This window comes from Amblyraja radiata, chromosome 10, assembly GCF_010909765.2.
Source record: "Amblyraja radiata isolate CabotCenter1 chromosome 10, sAmbRad1.1.pri, whole genome shotgun sequence".
Taxonomy (NCBI): Eukaryota; Metazoa; Chordata; class Chondrichthyes; order Rajiformes; family Rajidae; genus Amblyraja; species Amblyraja radiata.
Genome location: NC_045965.1, coordinates 23792694 through 23812742, shown reverse-complemented (window position 1 = coordinate 23812742; position 20049 = coordinate 23792694). Strand labels below are relative to the sequence as shown.

Here is a 20049-nt window from a genome sequence, read left to right as displayed (position 1 = left end):
TCCGGCCCCCTCCGAACTGCTGGCCAAAGATTTACTATTTGCCATTATCCGAGCTTTCGCTCTGAGCTGTTCAGAGATAAATTAAACTGCACAGAAATGAAGCAGGTGAAGGAGGAAATGGACAGGATATCTAATTAGCAAGCAGGTATTCATTATTCATAGCCGGGGATCAGTTGTGTTTTCTGTACGGCTTTCAGAATGTTTATCAGACAGCTTCCTGACAATAATTGCATTTGTGATTTTCCTATTGATCGTGCATTTTGCAGTCTTTGGATGTTGCCCAGTGAACATAATCCAGGAAACCTTTGCTGTCTGGGGAGCCCTTTAGCTTCTCACAGCTCCTCAGATTCATCCCCTCCCTTTAGATTTTAGTGATACAGTGCAAAAACAGGCTATTCGGCCCATCGAGTCCGTGCTAACCAGCGATTCCCGTGCACCCACACTACCCTACACCCACTAGGGACAATGTATATATATATATTTTTAAACTGAAGCCAATTAACCTACAAAGTACACGTCTTTGGAGTGTGGGAGGAAACCAGAGCTCCCAGAGAAAACCCACGTGGTCACTGGGAGAACGTACAAACTCCGTACGGACAGCACACGTAGACAGGATCAAACCCGGGTCTCTTGTGCTGTAAGGCAGCATCCCTGCTGTGGGGGGGGAGAAAAGAGTAGTTGGTGGAAGCAACTTAAGAGACATTAGACAGGCAGAAGAATCTACAGGGAATGGAGGGATATGGATCTTGTACAGACACTGCTCTGCTGACCTGGAATACCTGATGTTAAAGTGCAGGCCCTTCTATCTGCCCAGAGAATTCACATCGACTGTTATCACTGCAGTCTATGTACCCCCGGACGCTAATGCCAGGCTAGCAATGGAAGAGCTGCAAGCTGCTATCAGCAAACAACTAACTGCACACCCAGAGGGGGCATTTATTGTTGCGGGTGATTTCAACCACTCCAACCTTAAAACTGTACTCCCCAGGTTCCATCAGCATGTTTCCTGCCCAACCAGAGGAAACAATATTCTGGATTTAGTATATACTAACATTACTGAAGCCTACAAAGCCCTCCCCCTCCCCCACCTTGGTCAGTCTGACCACCTCTCTCTGTTCCTGCTCCCCAAATACACACCTCTGATCAGACGTGTGAAACCTACCGTGAGGACAGTGAAGGTTTGGCCTGAGGGGGCTGTCTCTGTTTTACAGGAGCAGTTTCAGCAGACAGACTGGAGTCTGTTTGAGTCTGTTTGCTACCCAGTCCACCTTCAATTCACAAGTGGACATCAACTCATACACCTCAACAGTTATGGACTATATAAAATTCTGCACTGATAACGTCACTACCCACAAAGAGATAAAGACCTTCCCTAATCAGAAGCCGTGGATGAGCAGGGAGGTCAGACTCCTGCTGAAGGCTCGCGATGCCGCTTTCAGATCTGGCAACGCTGAGGGATACAGCTCATCCAGGGCCAATCTGAAAATGGGAATTAGGAATGCTAAACTCAATCATAAACGGCGGATTGAGGAGCATTTCCAAAACAACTCCGACCCCAGGCGCATGTGGCAAGGAATCAAATCCATTGCCGATTACCAGAAAGTTAACACCCCCCCCCAGACAACGCCTCCCTTCCGGACGAGCTAAACCATTTCTATGCTCGCTTTGACCGGGACAACAAAACTCCAGCCACCAAAGTTGCTCCACCCCCGAATGAACAACCCCTCAGTCTCTCCACCTCTGCTGTACAAGATGCACTGAGCAAGGTGAATGAGCACAAAGCTGCCGGCCCCGATGGCATCCCTGGGCGTGTGCTCAGGGCATGTGCTGGACAACTATCCCTGGTCTTCACTGACATTTTCAATCTGTCACTGGCCCAGGGTGTTGTCCCCACTTGCCTCAAGACATCAACCATCGTGCCAGAGCCCAAACAATCAGCTACAGGGAGTCTCAACGATTTCCGCCCAGTGGCACTCACCCCTGTCATTGCAAAGTGCTTTGAGCGATTGATCTTGGCTCACCTCAAAGCCAGCCTCCCCCCCACACTGGACCCCCATCAGTTCGCCTACCGGACCAACAGGTCTACAGAGGACGCCATATCGGCGGCCCTACATTCTGCCCTGACCCACCTGGACAGCAATAACACCTACATCAGGATGCTGTTCATTGATTTCAGCTCTGCCTTTAACACTGTCATCCCCGCTAGCTTGATCACCAAATTCAGCGGACTTGGCATCTCCACCTCCCTTTGCAACTGGACACTGGATTTCCTCACCAACAGACCCCAGTCTGTTAGGGTCAACAACCTCACCTCCTCCACTATAACACTGAACACCGGCGTGCCACAGGGCTGTGTGCTCAGCCATCTCCTCTACTCCCTCTTCACCCATGACTGCATCCCTAAGAATGGATCCAACGCCATCATTAAATTTGCCGACGACACCACGGTGGTAGGACTGATCAGTGACAACGATGAGTCAGCCTACAGAGAGGAGGTCCAGCACCTGACAACCTGGTGTGCCAACAATAACCTCGTCCTCAACTCCAAGAAGGCGAAGGAAATTATTGTCGACTTCAGGAAGATCAGAGGGGGCAGACATACCCCCATCCATATAAACGGGACTGAGGTGGAGCGCGTCTCCAACTACAAATTCCTCGGGGTACGTATCTCGGAGGATCTGTCCTGGTCCCTCAACACCTCCAAGCTGATCAAAAAGGCGCAGCAGCGCCTTTACTTCCTGAGGAGGCTAAAGAAAGCTCACCTGTCCCCCCAGATCCTGACCAACTTTTACCGCTGTACCATCAAAAGCATCCTGACCACCTGCTTCACGGTATGGTACAGCAGTTGCACAGTAGCGGACAGGAAGGCACTACAACGGGTGGTGAAAACCGCGCAGTACATCATCGGTGCCCCGCTCCCTGCCATGGATGCCCTCCACCGAAAACGGTGTCTGAGACGGGCCGGGAAGATCATTAAAGCACCCCTCCCACCCCAACAATGGACTGTTTGCCCTCCTCCCATCAGGGAGGCGGTACAGGAGCCTCAGGTCTCGTACTAGTAGGATGAGGAACAGCTTCTACAATAATACCATCACATTGCTGAACTCGGAGTCCCGCCGATAGATTTCTCCAGTCTCTCCGTCCACATTGTTTGATTATTCTGTATTTTTATTTCTATATTGCACTATTACTACAGACTGACGCTAAACTGCATTTCGTTGTACCCATACTTGTATTTGTGCAATGACATTAAAGTTGAATTGAATTGAATTGAATTGAATGATGGGGTTAGTTTAATTTGGCATCATGTTTGGCATAGACATTCTGGGCAGACAGGTTTTTTCCTGTACTGTTCTGTTACGTATTCTATAATACACAAAAGAAGAGGAAGAAATCCACAATCAATCTTCCTTTTTTCAATAGTACATCTCTCACACAGGCCTTAATTACAGTTGACTGTAAACACTGAGGAAGAATATCACAAGACGACCTGCACCATCTGGCTTCTGTGGAAATCCCACAAACACTTTCCTTGTGGAAGCAACGTGACTGAGAATCTCAGAACACAAGTCTTTAACAAAAATGATTAAGGGCAACACATTTAAGAAGTTAAATTACTTTAAAAATGAGCTTGCTGGAAACACTATGCTGTCAACTAATTATAGAGTCATAGAGTCAGAGTTACAGCATGAAAACAGATCCTTGAGCCCAACTTTCCCACACTAAATAACATGTCCCATCTATGTTAGACACAAAATGCTGCAGTAACTCAGCAGGACAGGCAGCATTTCTGGATGGAAGGAATGGGTGACGTTTCAGGTCGAGACCCTTCTTCAGAAATACTCCAACATTTTGTGTCTATCTTCAGTGTAAACCAGCATCTGCAGTTCCTTCCTACATGAGTCTCATCTGCCTGCATTTGGTCCATATCCCTCTACACCTATTCTATCCTTGTACCTGTCGAAATGTTTCATAAACATTGTACTAGTACCTGCCTCAACTAACTCCCCCGGCAGCTGGATCCATATACCCACTGTTCTGTGTAAAAAAAAGTTGGCCCGCAAGATTCTAATAAATCTTTCCCCTCTCACATTTACCCTTGTTCTCTGGTTCTCGATTCCCCTCTGCTCTGGATAAAAGACTATGCATTTACCCCATCTATTCCGCTCATGATGTTACACATCTCTATAAGGTTACCCCTTATGATATCACATATGGCGTGGACATTGTGGGCCAAAGAACCCCGTTTCTGAGCTATACTGTTCTATTTGGCAACATGCAATAAACATTTCATCTGTAATGAGGTGCCGCCATTCCAACGAGACACTAAGACAAAGACAGAAGAAATATTCTAATCCGAAACGTCTTCCATTACAAGAAGACACACATGAGAAGTATCCTAGTCCGAAGGGTCTTCCTTACCTGGCACCCCTTTGCCTCCATTTCACCTCTAGGCCTCATTACTATCTCTATCCTTCTGCCCTCAACCCTCTTCACCTCTATCCACCCATCACTCGCCTACATTGGAACAGGTGCTCAATGAAGACCTTGCTAAACTGGACGAGTACTGCAAAACCTGGCGCCTAAAACCAAGCCCAGCAAAAACGGTCTCCAGTATGTTCCACCTCCATAATGCAGAAGCCACAAGAGAACCAAACATCTATCTGAGCAGGACCAAACTGAAGTATGCCCCCACTCCAACCTACCTCGGAGTGACCCTTGACAGGACCCTATCCTTCAAGGAACATCTTAAAAGAACAGCAGCTAAGGTGAAGTCCAGAAACAATCTCCTCAGTAAGCTTGCTGGCTCAAAGTGGGGGGCAGCAGCCCCCACACTGCGCATTTCAGCACTAGCCCTTGCATTTTCTTCAGCCGAATATTGTGCCCCTGTTTGGTCCAGGTCATCCCACACACACCATGTGGATACCCAATTGAACTCAACAATGAGGATCATCACAGGAACAATCCGCTCAACACCACTCCCCTGGCTCCCTGTCCTATCCAACATAGCCCCTCCACACATCCGGCGAGTAGTCCTCACTCAAAGGATGCTCCAAAAGACCAAAAACTCCCCTCATCTGCCAGTTCACACGGACATCTTCAACCCACCCACTGCTCGACTTCCATCTAGACGACCAATTTGGAAGAACCCACCACCAGCTGATTTCACCATCCAATCAGCTTGGAAAAGGGAATGGGAGTCCAAGGACGTCCCAAATAAACATCTGGTGTCAGACCCCCCCCTGGCACCAATCTCCCAAGGAAGCAGTGGACGACGCTGAATAGATTCAGGACTGGACATGGCCCCTGCTTGGCCAGCCTTCACAAATGGGGCAGCAGTCCAACCCCATGGTGTGCTTGTGGAGAGCAGCAAACAATGCAACACCTCATTGAAGCATGCCCTCAACAAAGACTCAAAGGAGGACTTGTCACCCTTCATACAGCAGATCAAGAGGCAACTGCTTGGCTAAAGGACTTTGCATTCGCTAAATAAAATAAACTCGCCTACTTATGTCCCACCCCTTCCTCTCATCTCTCCTTACCAATTTTCTCCCGTCTACCTCAACAGTCTGGAGAGGGGTCCCAACCGGAAATGTTGTCTGTCCATTTCCCTCATCAGGCACTGCCTGACCCGCCAACTTCCTCCAGCAATTTGTTTCTTTGCTCAAGGTTTCATCGTGAGCAGTCTCTTCTATGTCCAGACACACAGGAAAGTTCTCTCCAATGTCTGGGCAAATATTTAACCCCCAATGACCATCACCTTTTTATCTTATTATTTTATCACCTCGTTGCTTTTTCGGGAAGGGAACACTTATCATCAGCCTTCATCACAACAGTACGACAGAGACTGCGAGATACATTGCAGCAAGCATGGCTGTGAAAGCCTTTTATAAACACAATCTTTGTTGCATAATACTTCCCCCCCCCAGTTGCTAGCAATGGTTAACGATCATGGGGAGAATGATGGGATCCAAATAATACAAGACACCCAAACAGGGAAGAAAAAAAAATTGCTGCAGATTTAAACAAGCATTTTGACGTCGGCTTTGGCGAAAGCGGAGGTAAAAGGCAGACGACAGCTTTAATTTCTGTCAGGGACTCATTTATAAAAATTCCTGTGCAAAAAAAAAAAAAATGATTGACTGCAGGTGGAATCAGATAGGATTTTAACAGGTTATTCTCCTCAGTACTAACCCCTCCTGTCACCGCAGCTGTCAGCTAGTCGACGCTGATAATGAAAGGAAAAATATTATATTCAGATTTATTAATTGTAAATTAAGCGTGTCTGCCAAGTTGAGGACAGCTCCCTGCGATCTGTCAATGTTGAGGCACATGTTGTGGGCTTCAGGAGCCATTTGTCTTGTTGTGTCTGACAGCAGTGGCTTCTCTCCGCTACAAGCGCAGACTGTCCTGGGAGTTTACAGCTGGAATACACATCGATAGACAAGCCACACCATGGTTTAGCAATCCACAAGATCTCTGGCCGTGGTTGACGTGAAGGGGGTGCAGATCAAAGTGAGGAGGTTGTGAAGGGTGGGTAGTTTTCTGGCTAATCCTCATAGTCAGAGTCATACAGCGTGGAAACAGGCCCTTCAGCCCAACTTGCCCACACCAACAAACATGTCCCATCTACACTCGTCCCACCTGCCTGTGTTTGGCCCATATCCTTTTAATACAAATAATAATAAAATGTCTGAAGAAGGGTTTCGGCCCGAAACGTTGCCTATTTCCTTCGCTCCATAGATGCTGCTGCACCCGCTGAGTTTCTCCAGCTTTTTTATGTACCTTCCCCTTAATACACCTTTGTCCCATACACCCATCACCTTTGTGTGAAAAAGTTACCCCTCAGATTCCTATTAAATCTTTCTCCCTTCACCTTAACCCATGTCCTCTGGTTTTCGATTCCCCTACTCTGGGCAAAAGATTCTGCGCACTTACCCTATCTATTCCTCTCATGATCTTGTACACATCTACAAGATCACCCCTCATCCTCCTGTGCTCCAAGGAATAAAGTCGTAGCCTGCACAACCTCTCCCTACAGCACAAGCCCTAGAGTCCTGGCAACATTTGCATAAATCTTTTCTGCACCCTTTCCATCTTAACATCAATTTTCCTACAACAGGGTGATCAAAACTGAACACAATACTCTAAATATAGCCTCACCAATGTGTTGTACAACTTCAACATGACCTCCCAACTTCTGCACACAATACTCTGACTGATAAAGGCCAATGTGCTAAAAGCCTCTTTGACCACCCAATCTACCTCTGATGCCACCAGCAAGGATCTATGTATCTGCACTCCTAGATCCTTCTGCTCCACGCCACTCCCCAGAGCCCTACCATCTTCCTTGCTCACTTGAATCTACTTCCTCACACTCTGCTGCCAGTAACCATTCTCCAGATTCCTCGACCTCCAATGTATCTGCTCTGCTGGTGAGACTATCCACACAAGTATTGTGGAAATGTCTTCCAGAATCATGTCTTTCCTTGTAGCATAGTTGATACAGACCATGTCTGCATCTCACCTACTTTCCCCAGCTCAACCCTTCAGCTCCAGCATTCAGTGTTAACAAAGTTAATCTCCTGGACAATGCAGAAATCAAATGCAGATTGGCCGACTATTTTGCAGAATACCTATTTTCAGTTTGCAGGGCAGTCCCAAAATTCCCGGTGTCACTTACAATCCTCTTCGCACTCTGAACTATCAGAGTGTGGCCTCCTGCACTGTTACAATGAGGCCCAACACAAACGGTTGTTTTAATAAAGTCCTATGTTAACCTCATTTGGTGGTCTTAAATAATTGAAAATAAAACCTAGAACCTAGATACAGCATGGAGACAGGCCCTTCGGCCCACTGAGTCCATACTGACCAGCGATTCACATACACTGGCACTATCCTACATACTAGGGACAATTTACAATCTTTACCAAAACCAATTAACCTACAAACCTGTACGTCTCAGGAGTGTGGGATGAAACCGGGTCACCCAGAGAAAACCCACGGGGTCACGGGGAGAGTGTATGAACTCCGTACAGACAGCAGCCACAGTCAGGATCAATCCCGAGTCTCTGGCACTGTAAGGCAGCAACTCAACTGCTGCGCCACTGTGCCGCCCGCTAGAACAGTACGCAGGAACAGGTCTTCTGTGCTGATCAAGATACCAATTTAAACTGCACATCTACCTGCACAAGGTACAAACCCGTCCATCTCGTCCCAGTTTTAAAGCTTCTTAAACATTGTCCTCGAATCTGCTTCCACCTCCCCTGGCAGTGCATCCCAGACATCTTGTGTAAAAACCTGCCTTGCAAACCTCCTTCAAACTTTCCCCTTCTCACCTTAAATCTTTGGCACTCTAGTATTTGACTTTTTCCACTCTCGAGAAAAAAAAGACTGACTGACCTTATCTATGCCCCTCATCATGTATATACTTAATGAATAGTGAAAGATCTGAAGATGGCGAGTGTTAAGAGGATGTTTCCTCTAGTGGGAGAGCCCAGGACCAGAGGCCACAGCCACAGAATAAAAGGATGTACCTTTAGAATGGAGATGAGGAGGAATTACTTTAGCCAGAGGATGGTGAACCTATGGAATTCATTGCCACAGACGGCCATGGAGGTCAAGACAATGGATATTTTTAAGGTGGAAACTAACAGATTCTTGATTTAAATGGGAACCTAGGGTTATGGGGAGAAGGCAGGAGAACGGGGTTGAGAGGGAAAGATAGATCAGCCTATTAGGTCACCCTCAGCCTCCAATGCTCCCAGAGAAAGTGGTGGCACAAGTAGAACTTGTGAACTACTATTAGGTCGCCCCTCAGCCTCCAATGCTCCCAGAGAAAGTGGTGGCACAAGTAGACAGTGTGGTGGAGAAGGCTTATGGTTTGCTCGCCTTCAGTGGTCAGGACACTGAGTATAAGAGTCAAGATGTCATAATGCAGCTCAACAAGGCATTTGTTCGGCTTCATTGGGAATATTGCGTGCCCTCTGCTCACCCCATTACAGAATGGATGTGGAGGCTTTGGAGAGGGTGCAGGGTAGGTTTACCAGAACGCTACCTGTATTGGGGGTATTAGCTACACGGAGAAGATGGATTGTTTTAGTTCAATTTAGAGATACAATATGGAAACAGGCCCATCAGCCCGCACTGACCAACAATCGCCCATACACTAGTACTATCTTACATCCTAGGGACAATTTACAGAAGCCAATTAACCTACAAGCCTAGACGTCTTTGGACTGTGGGAGGAATGGAGCACCCAGACAAACCCCACACACACAGGGAGAATGTAGAAACTCCATTCAGACGTAATCAGGTTCGACACTGGGTCTCTGGCGCTGAGAGGCAGCAACTCTACCGCTGCACTGCCCCAGGTTTTCTCTCGAACACTGCAATTTGCGGTGAGACCTGATAGATGTATATATGAGAGATATTGACACGGCAGACAGAAGGTTTTTTTCCACAGGGTGGAAGTGTTAAAGACTAAAAGGCATAGTTTTAAGGTGGGAAGGACAAAGTTTAAAGGAGATGTATGGGGCAAGTTTTATCTTTACACAGAGGATGATGAGTGCCTGGAACACACTGCCGGAGGCAGGTAGGCACATTTAGATAGGCACATGCATATGCAGACAGTGGAGGGATGCATGCAGATAAGATTAGTTTAGCACAGACATTGTGGACCAAAGGGCCTGTTCCTGCTGCTAATTCATAAGGCAACACATTGAATTGAAGTGGAGAAACACTGCCAGTGAGGGAGGGGAGGAAGGAAAGGACTGCCCATCAGCAACCTTCTCCCACATTGACTGTAGACCAGAGGTAAGAGTGTCAGACACAAACTGGTGTAGCTGACAGCCAACCTGGGAACTTTGTGATGGGGTGAGCATTTTGAGAGGATTATGTTAATACGGCCCCAGCACTCAATGACTTGAAGCAAGTTCCATCTGAGACTGATTACATGTCGATCATTAAACGTGAAGGGAGCACACAGTTGACAGGTCTGATCTCTGTGACATATAATCGATGGCTCATTCAGATGGTTGTAGCCCCGTGTTGGAGCCCGGCACCTGACCATGCAGAATCTCACCAAGCCTGAGGTTAAACAGTTCTGCAATGGAAAGATCTTGCCACCCACTGCCAGGAACCTCAGAATGCAAGCACAGGTCGGACACCGAGCAGGCTCATCAAAAGCTGGAAAGGGTAAGGACATCCAGCTTTTAAACACTGTGTGAGCAGCCTGGTTATTTCTTTTAGACCAACATTTTCTTATCTGCGAAATATCGTGCCAAGATCCTAGGGTTGTCTAAAAAATTAAGTCTTTCCGAGCGAGAACCTCCAGACAAAGACAAGCTACCAAAAAATGCTACCTAATGTAAATGCATGACCGGGTAGTTCTTCAAAGTAGGAATTCGTGAGGAGTCCTTTCACAATATTAATTAATTAACTCTCTAGTGAAGACTTTACTTTATTAATGCTCTCCCTGGTGCCCCGTCCCATAGAACATGGAACAGTACAGCACGGGAACAGGCCCTTCTGCCCACAATGTCCACATAGAACATGATGCCAAGTTAAACTAATCTACCCTTCCTCCACATGATCAATATCTCTCCATGCCCATGTGAGCAGGAGTGGGAGATGGGGGTGGGATATGGTGGGGAGGAGATTTGGCGAACATTTCTAGGGAACCCTTCCAGATGCTGGCAGAAGAATGTAGTTTAGTTTTAGAGATACAGCATGGCCACAGACCTTCGGCCCATCCAATCGGCTCCGACCATCGATCACCGGTACCCTAGTTCAATATTATCCCACTTCCCCACCCTACACACTAGGGGCAATTTACAGAAGCCATTTAACCTACATGCCTACACATCTTTGGAATGTGGGAGGAAACTGGAGCACCCAAAGGAAATTCACATGGTCACAGGGAGAACGTGCAAACACCACACGGACAGTACTTGAGGTCAGGATTGAACCCGGTTCTCTGGCGCTGTGAGATAGCTGCTCTACCCGCAAAGACCTATCCAGGATGAACACACCAATGGAGAGACTGAAACAATGGATCAATGATGAACCATACCCAATATTAGCACATCAGTCAGGAGCCCTTCCCCACATTGACACAACTGAATACTCATCATTAACACAAGTAACAATATCAACAACTCGAGGGCCTGAGCAGGCTAGAACTTTATTCCTTGGAGCGCAGGACAATGAGGGAAGACCTTCTATAAAGGTATACAAAATCATGAGAGTAATATATAGGGTAAATACACAGTCTTTTACCCTGAGCAGGGGAATCATGAACCAGGGCACACTGGTTTAAGTTGAGGTGGGAAAGATTTAATAGGAACTTGTGGCGTAATTATTTTTACACAAAGAGTGGTGAGTATATGGAAAGAGCTGCCAGAGGAGGTAGTTGAGCCCAGGTACTATTACAACATATAAAAAACATGTGGACAGATACATAGATAGGATAGGTTTAGAGGGATATGAGACAAATGCAGGTAGGTGGGGCTAGTACAGATGGGGCACATTGGTTGGCGTGAGCAGGATGGGCCAAAGGGCCTGTTCCACTCTCAATGACTATTTATAATCACAGGATACTCGACCCAACATTGAAACATTAATGGCAAACCCTACCCAACAATGCTAAACTAAAGGGATCCAACATGTAACAAGGAATCCTCGCCAATGGGGCAACATTAAGCATTACTAGAACAACAAACTGAACATTGTCACACTACTAGGGAACCTTTCCCAATACTTGCTCTTTAATAAGAGCACTATCATTATCACCTTAATGGCAAGTCCTACCCTATATTGACACAGTAATGTGGAACCATACCCAAAGTAACACAATAATAGGAGCCCAGAACAATATCAATATCCTGACTGGAGCAATACCCGACATTGACAAACTTATGGGCAACCCAAAAAAAAGGATGGATCTATAAATGTTTAACTTTAATGTGGCCGACAATAACATACCATTGAGGCAACCTAGCCACAATTAATGGTTGAATGTTGAGTTCAAATACAATACACACAATAATAGAGCCCGAACACAAAATCAACAGATTAATGGTGAGTCCTACACAATACATCACAATAATAGAGAACTCTGTACAAATATCAGCTTATTGCAATCCTGCAAAATATCTTGTATTAATGGGAAGTACTGCACAACACATTGCACATCATGATGCAGACACAATATAACAATTGGTGGACACTAAACATCATCTCACATTAATGGAGATCCTTGCATGATAAGTCACACCAATGGTGAGGCCAGCATACTACATCACGTTATTGGATAGCCCTACACAATATTTTACATTTACAAGTAGTCCTGCATAGTTACCATGTTATTGGGTCAGCCTACACACAATACATCAGAATAATGGAGAGCCCTACACAATATGTATTATTTTATTCGTGAGCCCAGCATAACATAACATTAGTGGAGAATGGTACACAATATAACACATTATTGGGAAGCTTAACACAATAAGCCACATTATTTCAAAGCCATACACACAATATATATATATATATATATAATACCCACAAAACATATCACAATAATGCATAACCTCACAGAATTTATCTCATTAATGTGCAACCCTACAAATTAATATATCACATAAATCAGCACGTCTTAACATTTCAAAATATGGAACACTACATAATATATCACATTAATGTGGGGCCTTACACAAACTATCACATCATCAGGGGAGCTTTACACAATATAGTCCATTAATAGTGATCCATACGCAAGATTTCACGTTACCAGGTACCCTACATAATACATCACATTATTGGGGGAGCCCTGAGCAATACATCACATTAATGGTAAGCTGCATACAAAATAGACAAGCTATCACATTAACAGGTGGCCCCACACGATGTAACACATTATTGGGGAGAACATTCACACAATAATGTTGAGCTGATCCAATGTATCAAATTAATGGAGTCTCCTGCACGATGCATTATGGAATTGGGAAAAAGTTTATCACATCATTGTCAAGCCTTATAAAATGTATCACAATTATGGCGAGCCTTACACAATATATCACATGTTTTGGAAATGCTACAGAATATTAGCACATTGATGTGGCACCCAACCTTGCAACATAAATAAAGCACCCAGCCAAATTGTTGGGCCTACTCACCATTACAACTTGAATGTGGAGCCTTTGCCAATTTCAGCATATCAATGAGAGCCCACCCACTGGTATCATGTCATCATGGACCCACGCTCAACATGAACAAGTTAATCGGCAGCCCTACGAATAATAATAAGCCATGCAGAAAATTAACAGGGTTCCCATTATCTAGGCCTTATGAACCATTGTGTTAATGGGAACCCTGTCCAACATTACCGCAACAAATAGTGAGCCCAGCTTCATATTAACAGAGAAATGTAGAAACAAGGAACTGCAGATGCTGGTTCACAAAAGAAGATACAAAGTGCTGGAGTAACTCAGCAGGCCAGTCAGCGCATGTGAAGAACATGGATCGGGACCCTTCTTCAGAATGATTGTAGGCAGGGGAAAGAAAGCTGGAAGAGCGGAGGGGCAGGACAAAGCCTGGCAGTTAATAGGTTAATACAGGTGAGGTGATACAAATGAAACATATTAACAGATGAATGGTGACCCCAGACCAACATAACACACCAATGGAAGACCAATCAAACCTTAATGCACCGTAATTAAAATCTAAATTAGTAGAGCAATGGGGGTCGAGTCCAATGTTTGCACATTAGTTTGGAATTCTACCCAAGAGTAACAGACTAATTGGCAACTACTGAGTATAAACCCATTAATGTGTCTTAATGGATGCCCAATTCAACCTTAACACGTTAACAGGAAGACCAGCTAAAGGTACTTGATAAGGAAGGATCTCATACAGCCTGAACAAACTGATGTGGAGCCCTACACAACCTGAACAAACCGATGGATAACCTCAGCAAATGTTAAAGACTAATGGGGAGCTATGTCCAATTTGACAGATTAATGTGGAACCTGACCCACGGTTGATAAACAATTGAGGAATACTGCCTCTCACTGACATATTAATGAAAAGCCCTCTCTGAAATTGACAGATTAGTGGAAATATCTGCCCATTATTAACATATCGATGTGGAACATTACTGAGGAATTATTTTCAATATTATCACACTAAGAGGGCAACAGATTAATGGGGAACTGGGCAGTGTTAATAACGGGGAATTTATACCAAATATCTATACAACAATGAGCTTTGTATAATATTGATACATTAAGGGAGAGTTTTACCAAATATTAACAGGTTATTGTGAAACACGACCCAAGTTATTCTACTCAAAATTAATATTTGGTTTGGGAGCTCTACTGAATATTAGCACACCATGGAGTGCCTATGCAACCTGCACACACCAATGTAACATTGTCCTCAATATTAATACATTAATGGGAACCCAACTCCATGTTTACACATTAATGGGGAACTCAAGCCAGAATGATGAGTTTAATTGAGAACCCTACCAATATTTACACACCTTCTCAATATGAAGATATTAATGTGGTGCACTATCCAACAACACACGCCTCTGGGGCACTCCAGTGGACATTGGCATTAGTCCAAACATCCAAACAATAACAGACTGTCGGACTGCCCTGCCCAATGCTCCCAGGTTAATATGGAGCCCTTTTCAACATTAACATGGGTAAGCCAACCTCAACACATGAATGCAAACCCCTTTCCAAAATTCACATATTAATGAGGCTCCCGACCCAACATTAGCAGAGCAATGGGAACATCAATACATTATGCAAAGCCCCAACCAAAAACAGTTCATATAGCGTCTTCCTCAATATTGACATTTACTGGGATGTCCTTCCCATTATTAACATAATATGGTGGGGTTGAGGGGCCACCGAGAACAAAGGATGGACCCGGCGGGGGGGGGGGGGGGGGGGGGGGGGGGGGGGGGCGCCGAGAATGGGGGGGGGGGGGGGGCGCCGAGAATGAGAGGGGGGAAAGAGGACTGTTCGGTGAACTTTTGTAGCTTTGTCAGCACCAGAATGGTGGCAACTCTTGTGTACTGCCGACATGAGGTGGTGGTCGCTGAATAATATAGGACTCTGACAACATGCACTCTTTTCCAGCCACATTTTATTTACTCGCGTACAGGGAGGCCAGTACACTCACAAATACCACACTGCTCTGAATTTGACTTGAAGAATGTCAACCATTATACAGACGTTTAATCAATTGTAATCTTGTGCGCTACCTACTTTCTAATTCGCACTGTTCTGTCCGGGACGGTGTGGGATGATAGGAACAATTGGCACACCAGGGAGAACCTTCCATTCTTTGTTGACTGTCCCCTCTGAAAGATGACATCGCGTGTGGCCTGATCAGGGTCAGGGATGCACTCATCTCACAGTTTGCTGCTCACTGCCATCTCAAAGATGTCATCCACACATCATTCTCCAAGAGAGACTGTATGTACTCTTCCTTCAGCCCATAGGGGTGTGCAGAACAGACTAGCTCCTGCAAAGAGCAGGCAACACATGTCCTTTCACAGAACCCCCAGCAATCTCTTGCAGACATCCCACCTGTGAAGCAGTAAATGTTGGATACACTGAACAGCCCAGGCAGCAACCATGGGGGAGGAATGGTGGCCTCACCACAACCTGATTGGAATATATGGTTGACCAGGGACATTAACCCTGTCTCTCTCGCCACAGACTCTGGCTGACCTGCTGTTTGTTTTTGTAGAAAGAAGGAAATGGGTATACTGGTTAATACACAAAAGGGCACAAAGTGCTGGAGTAACTCAGCAGGTCAGACAACTTTTCTGAAGAACATGGTTAAGTTCCCGACCTGAACCTAGGGTCCCGACCTGAAACATCACCTATCCATGTTTGCCAGAGATGCTGCCTGATCAGCTAAGTTACTCATGAACTTTGTGTCCTCTGGTTTGTTTTTGTTTCGGACTCCTTAACAAATGCTTGAATAGTTCTGATCTTTCTCACTTTTTCCCTCTCAAGCTTGTCCATTATTTCTACCTATCTCAAAAGTGTAGAGCTAGCTTCTAACTCCATCCACAGTTGTCCAGCTTGCTGGTGGACCTCCAGGATTTAGGCAATGAAGGGGTGCAGTGTAATCAAGGCAATGGTCTAATCACCATTGTGAATATAAAGCTCCAGGTAGTCGGGTGTGTGTCCAACATGTGGATGAGTGTTGCTAACAACCCTGCCTATAATTCATAGAGTCATACAGCACAGAAGCAGGCCCTTCTGCCCAACTCATCCGATGCTCACCAAGATGCCCCATCTAAGCTAGTCCCATTTGCCCGCATTTGGTCCACATCTCTTTAACCTTTGCATTCCCAGGAATAAAGTCCACGCTTGCCCAACCTCTCCCTATATATACCTCAGGCCCTGGGGTCGTAGCAACATCTTCGTAGATCTTCTCTGCACTCTATCCAGCTTTATGACACCCTTCCCATAGCAGGGTGATGACATTCCATACAAAAATACGTCACAAGCAGAATGCTGATGAAAGTATTTGGAATTTGTTCCAGCCCTGTTCTCCGGAGGCTGTGTATGTGTGTCGGGAGGTCACCTCATCGTACCTTTCCTATCAGCTCCTACCTTCCCCTCACTCTGTCACTAAACGTGCCACCGCTTCAATTAAAACTCACCCCAACAGCTGCAGGCAACGGAAGTGCCAGGTAGCTCAGAGACGCAAGGCCACCACCATCTGGCTGATGGACTGTATCCCTTTTAGATTAGTTTAGAGACACAGCATGGAAACAGGCCCTTCAGCCCACCGACCATAGATCACCCGCTCATACTAGTTTTATGTTATCCCACTTTCACATCCACTCCGTACACACCGGGGGCAATGGACCAACAGACACTGACAGACACAAAGTACTGGAACAACTCAGCAGGTCAGGCAGCATCTCTGTAGAAAAAGGATAGGTGACGTTTCGGGTTCGAATCCTTCTTCGGCAGAGCTTAGTTTAGTTTAGTTTAGAGATACAGTGCAGAAACAGGCCATTAGGCCCACCGAGTCCACGCCGACCAGCAATTGCCCGTGCACTAGTTCTATCCTACACACTAGGGACAATTTACTGAAACCAATTAACCTACATACCTGTTCAAAAGGGAACTGCAGATGCTGGAATATCGAAGGTACACAAAATTGCTGGAGGAACTCAGCGGGTGCAGCAGCATCTATGGAGCGAAGGAAATAGGCGACGTTTCGGGCCAGAAGGGTTTCGGCCCGAAACGTCGCCTATTTCCTTCGCTCCATAGATGCTGCTGCACCCGCTGAGTTCCTCCAGCAATTTTGTGTAACCTACATACCTGCAAGTCTTTGGTGGCATGGTAGCCCAGTGATAGATTTGCTTCCATACAGTGCTGGGGACTCGTGTTCAATCCTGACTGCGCCCACACCAAGTCACAACTAATGCAGCCAATTAACCTTCCAGCACATTTTTTGGAATTTGGGAAGAAAACGGGGCAGCTAGAGGCAAAACACATAGTCACAAGGGAGAAGGTGCAAACGCTATGCGCACAAACACTCACACACTTTCGTCACACATTTAGATTTTTTTAGTTTAGAGATACAGTGCGGAAACAGGCCCTTTGGTCCACCGAGTTCGCACTGACCAGCGATCCCAGCACATTAACACTATCCTACACACACTCGGGACAATTTACACTTATACCAAGGCAATTAACCCGCAAAAATGTCCGTCTTTGGAGTATGGGAGGAAACCGAAGATTTGGAGAAAACCCACGCGGTCACTGGGAGATCGTAGTACATACTCTGTACAGACAGTGCCCGTAGTCAGATCTCTGGCACTGCAAGTGCTGTAAGGCAGCAACTCTACCACTGTGCCACCCTGTCACCCTGTGTGTAGAAAGGAACTGCAGATGCTGGTTTATACAGAAGATAGACACAAAGTGCTGGAGTAACTCAGCAGGTCAGGCAGCAACTCTGAAGAAAAAGGATGGGTAACGTTTCGGGTTGGGACCCTTCTTCAGAATGAAAATAGAGGGGTTGGGGGGGGGGGTGACTAGAGGCGAGAAAAGGCCAGAACAAAACAGGGCTGACCAGAAATGTCAGTCCAAAGAAGGATCCCGACTCAAAACGTCATCCATCCCTTTTCTCCAGAGTTGCTGCCTGACCCATTGAGTTACTCCAACACTTTGTGTTTATCTTCTGTGCCCACACATGGCCAGACTATGGTAAACTTGTCAAAACTGCAGTGTTTAGATTACCATTCATTCCTTTTAATAACTGATGGTCCCAGCCTAAAAAATAATGTGGTTTATGTGCAGAATCCATTCAAAAATCTGCAAAACAACAGGATAAAAGAATGAATTGTAGTATCATGTGTTCCCCGAGCCTCTTCACATTTATATACATCCAGCAGTGTTTTGCGAAAGAGGCTTACTAAATTAATATGTGATTAATTAGTGTCTTTATCTCATTAAGGCCAAAGTAATTTGCAGATAAAATTGTTTGGAATCCCTCTTACATAATTACACATTATGTTGGCGTGCATGGCCCTCATTACTGACTATTTAGTGGAGCGAGCAGGCAGTGTTTGAAGGGGGCTGAAGTTCATTGAGCAGAGTATGATTGATGCTCCCCACACCGCCTGCTGTCCCATCATTCAGCCACCAATGATACACACTGAACTTCCCCACCCCTGAGGGTTCTCGGGAATTACAACTATCGGTCTACGGCCATGCTAGCCTGAAAACGCATGATTTTGTCTGATCTCGGAAGCTAAGCAGTCTCAGACCTGGTTATTAGTTGGATGGGAGACCGCCTGGGAACACCAGGTGCCGTAGACATTTAAGGGTGGCACAGTGGCCCCTTACAGCTTACGCTGCTGTCTTACAGTGCCAGGGACTTGGTTCGATCCTGACTGCGGGTGCTGGCTTGTCTGTATGCACATTCACCCTGTGACCTGCCTGGGTTTTCTCCGGGTGCTCCGGTTTCCTCCCACACTCCAAGATGCTGCCTGTTCCGCTGAGTTACTCCAGCTTTTTGCGACTATCTTCCTGAGAAGAAATTGATTTGCACGGGTGTCAGGGATAGATGGGGAGAGTTATGCCCCTGTCCCAGTTAGGAAACCTGAACAGAAACCTCTGGAGACTCTGTGCCCCACCCAAGGCTTCCGTGCGGTTCCCGGAGGTTCCCGGAGGTTTTTGTCAGTCTCCCTACCTGCTTCCACTACCTGCAACCTCCGGCAACCACCTGCAACTTCCGGGAACTACCTGCAACCTCCGGGAACCACACGGAAACCTTGGGTGGGGCGCAAAGTCTCCAGAGGTTTCCGTTCAGGTTTCCTAAGTGGGACAGGGGCATTATTTTAGATCAGCCATGATTGAATGGTGGAGTAGACGATGGGCCAAATGGTCTAATTTTTCTATCACTTATGAAGACTCCTGTCAGCTGTGAAACACCCAGCCACACAGATCCCAGAGGGCAGTGCGGGGCTGAAACTCCCAGAGGGCTGAGGCCTAAAGGGGGAAGCACTGAGTCGGTCCCCCACAGCCGAATACAGCCCGGCAGACCACGGCCTGGAGGGGGGTGCCCACCGAGCCAGCCCTGCTCATCCCCTGAAGACCAGAGGATGGAGCCAGATGAAGGCGGATGTGATGGACAGGGAGCGGGGCCGGTAGGAGAGGAGAGGAGAGGTACCAGGGTCTAGCTACAGGAGACGCCCCCTGGGGAACAAAGATGGACGGATGAGGAGAGGGACGTTGGTTTGCTGGTCCATACGTCCAAGGAAGGTGATGGCTGGAGGCCCTGCAGCCTGGGACTTGCCTGGGACTGGCACCGCTCATAACAACTGGATAAAACATGGCACCTCTGGCACGCCGGGTAAGTGGACTATTTCTATACACTTGCTAATTAATGATATGCATGGGTATGGCAATACTCTACTGAACTGCAAGAAAATAATTTCACAGTGCGTTTGCACTTTACACATGTGACAATAACATCACCATTGGACATGTGCAG

The 20049-nt window shown here is 46.3% G+C and overlaps 1 pseudogene; it reads left to right on the top strand.

The window, feature by feature from the left end:
• Positions 1–18753: 18753 nt before the first annotated feature.
• Positions 18754–18872, top strand: LOC116978160 (annotated as a pseudogene).
• The last annotated feature ends 1177 nt before the right edge of the window (positions 18873–20049 follow it).